This window comes from Suncus etruscus, chromosome 18 (assembly GCF_024139225.1).
Source record: "Suncus etruscus isolate mSunEtr1 chromosome 18, mSunEtr1.pri.cur, whole genome shotgun sequence".
Taxonomy (NCBI): domain Eukaryota; kingdom Metazoa; phylum Chordata; class Mammalia; order Eulipotyphla; family Soricidae; genus Suncus; species Suncus etruscus.
The window spans coordinates 41772429-41782290 of NC_064865.1; the positions used below are offsets into that span (position 1 = coordinate 41772429).

General features: G+C 39.8%; 1 non-coding gene across 1 annotated transcript; it reads left to right on the top strand.

Annotated features, from left to right (window-relative positions):
- Positions 1–8926: 8926 nt before the first annotated feature.
- Positions 8927–9090, top strand: LOC125996924 (U1 spliceosomal RNA). Its single transcript, XR_007491583.1, has one exon. It is a non-coding gene; the product is annotated as a U1 spliceosomal RNA (small nuclear RNA).
- Positions 9091–9862: the final 772 nt, after the last annotated feature.

Genomic DNA, 9862 nt, shown 5'->3' on the forward strand with positions numbered 1-9862 from the left:
CCGGGGTTACTCCTGGCTCTATGCTCAGATATTGCTCCTGGCAGGATCAGGGGGGCCATATGGGATGGCGGAATTCGAACCACTGTCCTTCTGCATGCAAGGCAAATGCTTTACCTTCTTGCTATCTCTCCGGCCCCTTGCAGAGATATTTTTTAAATAATTTTCCTTTCTTTTTGGTTTTTGCTTTTTGGGCCACACTCTGTGACGCTCAGGAGTTATTCCTGGCTATGTGCTCAGAAATTTGCTCCTGGCTTGGGGAAGCATATGGGATGTAGGGGATTGAACTAAGGTCATCCTGAATTGGCGACATGCGCTATATCTCCAGCCCCTATATCATTTTCCTCTCATAAATTGCTTTCCAACTTGTAGGGAGGAAAGTGACAAACACATGTTCATCAACATATGCATTTATTTATGGAAATGTAGGTTGACATAAGCACAGGCATATATATTTATACATCCATCTGTAACTTTTATTGTGTTATTTTTATAAATGCTATCTTCATCACAAAGATAGAGCACAGTTTCCAAGAAAGTTCAAAGAAAAAAAATTGCAACTTACATTAAATCACATTCTTAAGGGGGAAATGTTGCTGTTGGTACTTGGTGAATATCCTTCCAGAACTTTCTCAAAATTCACTCTGTGTCTAACATGTCCTCAGGAGTCAAAATGAACCACAGTGATAAATGGCCTGACAGAAAACATGCTCAATTGTTTTAGACTATCTTGATACATGGGTTCCTCACAGGCACTGTAAAATATTTCTTTAAGTAAAAACACGGTGAATGATATGATAGAGAGCAGCCAGTTCTCTGTTGGGGAGACTCATGTCCCTCTAGGGTTCTATCTCTCACGAAGGAAGAGCAGACTTGGGAAGTCACCTTTCTGTGGTTAGATCTTCCAAACTTAGAAGACGATGGGAGACATTTGTGTTCACACTCAAAATCCCCACATTTAAAAATAATTTCTCAAAAGATTTGAAAACTTCAGCAAAACCTTCTTACGGTCACTGTCTTCTCGTTCCCCAGCCACCCACCCATCTCCAGCTAGACTGACCATCTGATCTTGCATCTTGAACAGTGTAAATCCTGACACTTGTGAATATTTTTGTGTTGGTTGTCCCTCCACCCTTTGACAGATTTATTAGTGGTAGCGGACAGATGGGAGCATCACTCCAGCCTGCCTGAGATAGAGATGGGTCTCTTTAAAAGGAGCCTGGCCCTAATTCACTGACTCTTTTGGATCACACTAGGACTCCTATTTAGCTTCGCTTTTTCTTTTCTTTAGGTCATTTAAATATGAAAACACCAAACATAAACACACACACACACACACACACACACACACACACACACACACACACTTAAAGCACCAAATGAATTGTGGTACATAACCTCCCTGACTAATATTTGTTCTGGATGATTAATTATATGAACAGACAAATCTACAGAACGACCAATATGGGCCAAAGTGATATAGTACAGAGGCACTTGCCTTATATGTAGCTGACCTCAATTCAATCCCTGGAACCCCATATTGTCCCCTAAGCCCACCTGAAGTGATCCCTGAGTGCAGAACTAGGAGTAAGCCTTGAGCACTGTCAGGTGTGGCTCAAAAACAAAACACACACACTCACACACACACACACACACATACACACAGAAAGAGAAAGATGATTTCAAATAAAACAATCTATTCGTTCTACTACTTAAACAAAAACCAGTTATTTTTATTTAAATGTGATAGCCGAAAGACTGACTTGAAATAAAAAAATTGCTGAACTATATAGTAAGCATTTCTTCAAGCAACTTAAAAATCATAAAAATATTAATATTACTCTTACGATTATGGTTTTAACTCCTTTATAGCCTAAGTTTTAGTTTGAACTGTAGTGGGTCAAATTCTGAGAGGATTCAGTCCATAGGTCATATAAAGTCCATGAAATCCTGTGATTTGACCCTGGTCCATGACCTCACAGGTATGTTTATGTCCCTATCAGTTGCCAGAGACCTATCTGCCTATATGTATATTACAGGTGATATTTGTATAATGATATATATATATATAAACAAATGGTGTTAGAAATATCCAGATGATTATTGGCAGAGAAAGAAACGATTACCCATCACTGGTTCATTTACTATGAAGAAATTTTGACTCCTTAAATATTATTTACTTCTGGAAGATTTTGATGCCTTAGATACAATTTGTTCCAAAACTCTTAATTGGACTGTGAATTTACTCAGAGATGTTGCCTTGCATGTTTGAAGTCCTGGGTTCTAGTCCAAGCACTGCCTAGGTCTCTGAGCACTGAGCTAGGAATAATACCAGAGCAATGCTAGATAAACAAACAAATTAATCCCTTGACTCCTTTTTTTCCTAGAAAAATATTGTAATGGTACAAACATTGCAATGTTAGCTGATATTTCATGGATACTTTACATGGAATCAAACAACCTTTCCCTCAACCCCCTTCTCCAAAAAAAGGTCCTGGAATGAAGAATGTATTTATTTAGAGAAATTCTTCTTTCAATTATCATTCATGTAAGTTTACTGTATGACAGATGAAATGTTATGCTTTAATATTCAACATGATGCCCCAATACAAATTTTGGTCCCTTTCCCTCACCTTCCTAGTGTCTGTCTGTTCCTCTCTGTGTCTTTGGTTGCTGCAGCAGGATCAACTACTGCTTGTTCTAAGCCTTTCTCTAAACTCTGGCAGGGCCACACTGCAGTGCCTTCCACTGTCTACTCTTTCCCAACTCAGGTCTGTTTTCTCTTTCTTCTTTCACATCTCAAACTAAATCTGTTAGCTCATCTTCTTATCCCTCAATAGAAAAGATCTCCTGAACCAGATCCATATTCAGAACCTTACACCAAAGCATCCTCATTATCATTCTAGTAAAATGCACAGGAGCAATTGAATAGAAAAGAGGAGATTACTGGCAATGAAGCAACTTCATCTGGGGAGGATGTCCATAAGCATAGGCTGGAGGTGGAAGAAAGGCAGACAGACACAAAGTCAGAGACAGCATGAGAAAGAGAGAGAGAGAGAGAGAGAGAGAGAGAGAGAGAGAGAGAGAGAGAGAGAGAGAGAGAGAGAGAGAGGATTTTAAAAGATCTGGTTTTATGTCCAGCAGAGATTGAATGATGTCACGGTTTATGCATATTCTAGTAGTTTTTCTGAAAATATACATATTCATGAGGGAGAGCAGTGAGCACGCACAACTGAGGAAATACAAACATAAGCTAAGAACTTAGGGTAAAATATTAAACCGTTAGACAACAGTGGAGAAACATCATGGGTTGTGTGTGTTTTAGTATGGTAATAAAGAACAAGGGAGCTAGAAGTCCAAATGAGCTCTGTTGTGAAGTGTCCCCTGGCAGATCTGTTTGTCCAGATTGGATGAGGCCCTTTCTGAAACCCAACTATGAACATGCTTGTAATTATGGTGTTTAAATAAAGATTTATATTAAAAAAAAAGATCAGGATCTTAAATGGGCCTGAGCGATAAGCAGGGAAGATGCTTCACGCAGCTAACCCAGAATCTATCACTACATCCAATATTGTCTTCTCTACCCCTAGGAGTAATTACTGAGGGCAGAGTCAGGAATAATCCTGTGTTTTATATCCCCACCTCCAAATAAAACAACACAAAAAAAAGTGTTCTTAAAGTTCTACTTAGCTCTGACCAGAGGCAAGCAGTTAATCAGAATATAAGGAATAGCTTTTTGCATGGAGACTACAAGCCCCATAAGGCCAGTGTTTTAGCTTTTCCCTAACCTCAGAGAATTCTTCTAAGCTTGCGGGGAGGGAAGAGAAGGGACAAAGTTGCAAAAGTTTTAACATGGTCTCACTGTTCCTTCTCCCAGACAAAAGTCTCCCACTTCCATCTTCTCCACAAATCTGTTCACAGAGCCCTAGACGACTTGGTGAATTTTTGTCTTCCTCTTCTGTAAAAATGTTTCTAAGGTGTACTTCTTTAAAAATCTATATTTGAATCTAGCCATAGTCAACTATGCAGTCTTCAACTCCTTTTTGTGTGTTTCTTTATACACGTAAAGATGGGATGTGAGAAGATACAAACCTCATTTCCTGGAAGCTCCCTCATGAACTCTCCCTGTTGCTACCCCCAGATTGTAACAAGTAGGCAACATCTATCATCAGTGTGGTGATTTTGCTTTCTGGAATTTCAGAGAAGAGCAAAAATAGTGAGTGTTCTTTTTTATGCTTGGTTTCTTTTTTTGTTTGTTTTTGTTTGGGGGTTATACCAGAGGTATTGAGGGCTGACTTCTGGCTCTGAGGTCAGGGATCATTCTGGAGAGGGCTTGGAGGAGGATGTTGGGCATTAAATCTAACTGGTCATGTGCAAGTGACCTGATCTCTGTATTCTTGCTTCTCCAGCTGCCTCTGGTTAGCTTCTTTAGAGTTTGTTTTAGGATCTTACCTGGCAATGTTTAGGGGCTATTCCTGGCTCTGTGCTCAGGAGTGATCCCTATCGATGCTCTAGGATCTTATGTAGTGCTGAAGATTTGAACTAAGGTTGTCCACATGCAAAGCAAATACCTTAGTCCCTGTGCTTTCTATATGACCCAGCTTGACTTCTTTTATGGCCACATTCTATTGCAAGCACATTCTATTCTGCTGTACATAGTCATTTTTTGCTATATTTCTCATCTGGATTATATTTATTTACTACTTCAACAAGTGATGAACATTTGTGCTTGTTTTTAGTGTGGGGCTATTTATGGCATATTTTTAAATCTGCTTTAAATATATACAAGGGAGTAAAACTTCTTGGTCAAAGGTGTTGGCCAGAATTGTCAACTGGTTTTCCAAAATAGATCCATCAATTTCTGTTCCTCTTCAAATAAAAAAAATCCAGTTCTTCATAGCTGTATCAACACCTTCTTTTTTATTATTTGTTATAGTAGCAAGAATCTTTTAAAAGTTAAAATGCTATAGGGCTGGAGTAATAGCATAGCAGGTAGGATGCTTGCCTTGTACACAGCCAACATGGGTTCAATCTCCAGCATCCCATATGATCCCCCCAAGTTCACCAGAAGTGATTTTTGAATACAGAGCTAGGAAGTAGCTACTGAGCACAACTGGGTGTGGGACCCCCCCAAAAAGTTAAAATACTAGAATAGAGGCAGGGTACTTGCTTTGCACACAGACCACTGTGGTTCAGCCATTGAGCCCAGTCCCTATAGCATCCCCCAAGTAACACCAAGAGTGGTTCCTGAGCACAGTAAGTGCTTGGTACTACTGTGAGGTCCCCAAAACAAAGCAGAAACAAGGTAGAATTAAAGATTAAAACACAAAGCTCACTCACCTTGTACCTTCTGACCACCTGTAGTGACTCCTCATCTCACCCAAATAGAACTTGTCTCTTAGGGCTTATCTCCTTTCCTGCCTCTTCCCAAATTCCCTGCTCCCCTGCTTGGTTTATTCATCATCTTTCTGCCACCAGACATTTCTCTGCATTTTAGAGTCCTGTGTTCTCTTTTTCCATGTACTACTTCCCAGTCTTCTGCTTTGAGAGATGATGCTCCTGACACACTCCCATCACATCTGATCTCTTCATAGCTCTGTCTAATGTGTGTGTTTTCTTGGCCTCCCTCTCCAGAATGCATGTTTCATGACAGCAGGGATATTTTATGTCTGCCTTTCTTCACTGTACCTTCATTAATCATGGTACTTAATGGAGTTCTGGTATCTTCAAATGTTGTAGGGCTATTCCTATATCCGGAGTGATCTTTTACCAGGAATTTCATTTTCTCTATTGTACTGAACAGCAATAGACCTATTCCATTCCTTTCCTTCCTTCCTTACACACACTTCTCTTTTCTTGTTTCCATTTAACTCCCTTCCTTCCAGTTTCTCTTTCCTTCCTCCTAACCCCACTTCTTTATTCATACCAGCTTCTGGACTCACACAGAGGTCAGGGTATCAGGTTGGGGTTGAATAATAAAGTTCCCAGTGGGCAATGCCATAAAGAGGGGGGCCTGAGCAGGAATACTAAAGTTTGCCCTGCATCATTAAGACATAATCTGATGCTCGCAGTGGTCCTCAAACTATGGCCCGCGGGCCACATATTGTATTTGTATCTGTTTTGTTTCTTCATTGCAAAATAAGATATATGCAGTGTGCATAAGAATTCGTTCATAAGTTTTGTTTTTACTATAGTCAGACCCTCCAATGGTCTGAGGGACAGTGAACTGGCCCCCTGTTTAAAAAGTTTGAGGACCCCTGCTAGTGTATCCCTGATATAGGTGAAGGACATATAGACATTCGCCTCTGTTTATCTATCCCTCAGCCTCTTTCATTGTTTTCTCCACCTCTGACTCATCATGCTACAAACACATCTCAGGACTGGCGTCTATTCGCTGTAACAATAAGCCCTTCCTGCAGTCATAATCACAGAATGACACTATCAGAAGCAGGGACAGCTGTAGACCCCACTGTCCCAGATGGAGAGCAGCCGGAGCAGGATTTGGTAGGAAGGGTGGTGGGAATATATTAAGCAAAGCCTGTGATGAGAACAAAAGAGGCAGATGACTCTTCACCACTCCATCCTAGTGGGCAAGAGAGCAGCATTCCAGATTTGTCATCGCCTAGGGGTCTGGCAGACCCATTAGCATATTTCCAAGGACCATGAGAAAGGCACAGAAAAAAACATATATCTGGGTGTGCGCCACGCCTGCCTCTCTCTTTGTGTAAACAATAACTGGAAAATGTGACTGAGCCCCCAAGGAGGGGGAGAGGGAGAATTTTGCAATTGTTTTGAGAGGATGGGAGAATGGATTGAGAAAACATTAAAATGGTGTTCCTAATCTGCCAAGGAGGAAAGATTCATTTTTCACCTGGAAAAGAGAAAAAAAAATCATCAACGATAACATCAAAGGCGAAAAATGATCATCCAGGTGGCTTTATCTCATACAGAAGCCCTGTTGGGTCTACAAGGCAATGAACATTGGCTTTCTATGTAATTGCACAGATGGCCACACAGCAATGCAAGAGAAGGACAGTCCTGTGTTAAGTCCCCAGGATGTAGCCATGGCCAGGACTATGTTTAACCGCAGGAACAATGTTATTACAAGCACCACCTACTGCTTTGCCTTATGAATTCATGTATAGGTAAATTTATAAATGAAGTTTTCAAGTCACATAATTGTTTGAAAAAAAAAATCCATGCATGGATTTATTTTAGTCATCATATTTTATGCCTTAGGAAGTTCTAATGTCCTCTTGCCAGGAAATCTGGGCTAACCTTGGTCTTACTCCTTGGTGATCTCTAACTCTCTTATTATCACTCTCAGAAGATGATGTGAGAATGTATGAAATATATTTTGTGCTAAAATATGGCTCTGGCATTCAATCTTTTTTGTTTGTTTTGTTTTTCGGCCATATCCGGTGATGCTCAGGGGTTACTCCTGGCTATGCACTCAGAAATCACTCCTGGCTTGGAGGACCATATGGGATAGAACCGCGGTCTGTCCTAGGCTGGCAAACGCAAGGCAGATGCCTTACTGCTTGCGCCACCGCTTTAACCCCATCTGGCATTCAATCTTAATCCCCCTTGTAAATCTAAATCTCTCACTTTCTTTTTTCGGTGAAGGTTGTTTCTGCTGCAGAATCTCAAAATGTCAGATGATCATTTTCCAGGTGACTTTGCTGCTCAGCAGTGCAATAATAATCAATGAACTTGTTTAACAATTTCATGCAAGAAACTAGGTACATATACAACGTGGGGCATATACATAATAGACTACTACTCAGGAGTGAGAAAAGATGAAGTCATGCAATTTGCTGCTATGTAAATAGATCTGGAGAGTGTCTGAGTGAAGCCAGTCAGAGGTAAAAGGACAGACATGGAATCATCTTTCATATGCAAGTGCTAAAGAAACATGACTGGGGGATAACAAATACCCGAAGGCAGGAATAAGAAAGGACATAAAATCTGGTCTTCAGTTAGAAGTTTGTCATTGGGGCTTGGGAGGTATAGATTAAGGAAAGGACCAATATGACAATGATGAAGGGCAGTGGTCACTCTGGAGGAGGATGTAGTACTGTAAGGAGGTAAAATGATATATGTGTGATACCTAACAACAGTATTGTAAACTAGAGTGCTTAAAGGGAAGAAAACAAATTGGAAAGGAGAGCCAGCAAGAGGGAAACTGAGGATATAAGTGGAGGAAAGAATAGTGGTGAAAGGATTGGTGTTGGAACATTGTTTGCCTAAAATTCAACTCAATGATGAATAACATTATAACTTTGTAATGTACAGCTATTCAATTAAAAATATAAGAAAAGGACCTTTTCTTTTTTTTTGTTTTTAAGGAAACCTTATTTTTCTGGTTATTCCTCCAACAAATATGTGTTGAGTAAGTTAATTCAATGATTCAAAAAGAGGCATTGCATATGAAATTAGAAAGAGAAAGAAGAGTAACTCAAAGGACTAACTGAAGAACTCCAGACTCGATATGTGGTGAGCCATGAGTTCAATCATCATGTGCCTCTCTCTTACACCTACAGTCTCCCCATAACTACAGTCAAATATGGCATTAATGCTCCAAAACTGGGTCTAAGAACTGCTGGGTGTGAGTAGGTACCACTTTATGGACCCAGCATTTATCTGTCCAGCATAGCTAAGCCACTCATTGCCACAAGTGGACCCTTGGCCTCCTGAGTACTGCTTGCAAGATCTAAATAAAAATATATATATATGAACATCTTTGATATTTAAAACTTTAGTGATCCTAAGAATCCAGGAGTCAATACTTGCAATTTCTAACCTGCTCCTTTAACCTGGATGACTTGTTACAGTTAAATAAAGGAAAATCAGAGAACATGGTCTTTTTTATAAAATGGATTAACAGTCCTGGCCAGAATGATTTTGTTTCTCAAGTAATGTAATTTTTATTCTTGCCTAGCAAGGGAGATACCATGTTCATGAAGGTTGTTTTCTCAGGGTGAGGCTCATCCATTGCTCTCAGGATAGCTGACCCCGTGCTATTCCCCCAAATGTGGAAAACTTAACTGTATAATTTGTGGTAGTGGAGTACTGTATTCATACTTTCTCCTGATTTAAAAAAAAAGAAATGTTACTTTTAAGGACCAGAGAGATACTAGAGGTTTTAAGATAGAGTTCTTGCATGCAGCCAACATTCCCAGTTTTATCCCTGACACTGCATATTTCCTTTGATCTTATTTGGTACCATTTCTGGAGGTTCTCAAGCATGGCCAAGTTGATCCCAATAATTTCTGGCATTGAAGGGCCCACTGAAAAGGGCTTCTGCACCTCCTAACAACCATTAGGAAGGATCTCCCCCAAGGAAAAAAAATCTTAATTTTCCTGAAAGATTTATCTGGCCTTTTCCCATTTTCTCAAGAGGGGAAGCTGTAGTTTGAGAAGCTCACGAAGAACCACAGAACTCCATCAATGTTGTAGTTTGACACTACTTTGGGGGAATCCCTGATGAGACTCTGGCACTCCGATACTCAGATCCATGAGGACATGGGTCTATGTCGGTTCCATTGACCACTGTTCCACAATGTCTAGCACATAAATGGTAAATATTGTGTGCTATTTAAGCAAATATTTTAGAAGTTTATGTTATATTTGTAAGTGTCATAGACTAATGAATCAAGTACCTGACTTTGATATCTTGTTTGTGGTATGTTCTTTATCTAGATGAATGATTTCTTAGATATGTTAAAAAAATACTTCTCAAGGTCTCAGCTCCATTTTTCTTTCATTTGTATTAGAATTCTACTCTGGTTTTACCCTTGAACAATAACACAATTAAAGAAATTAAGAAGAAAAGCTTGAGTACTTTTTCATCACGACCTGCTTT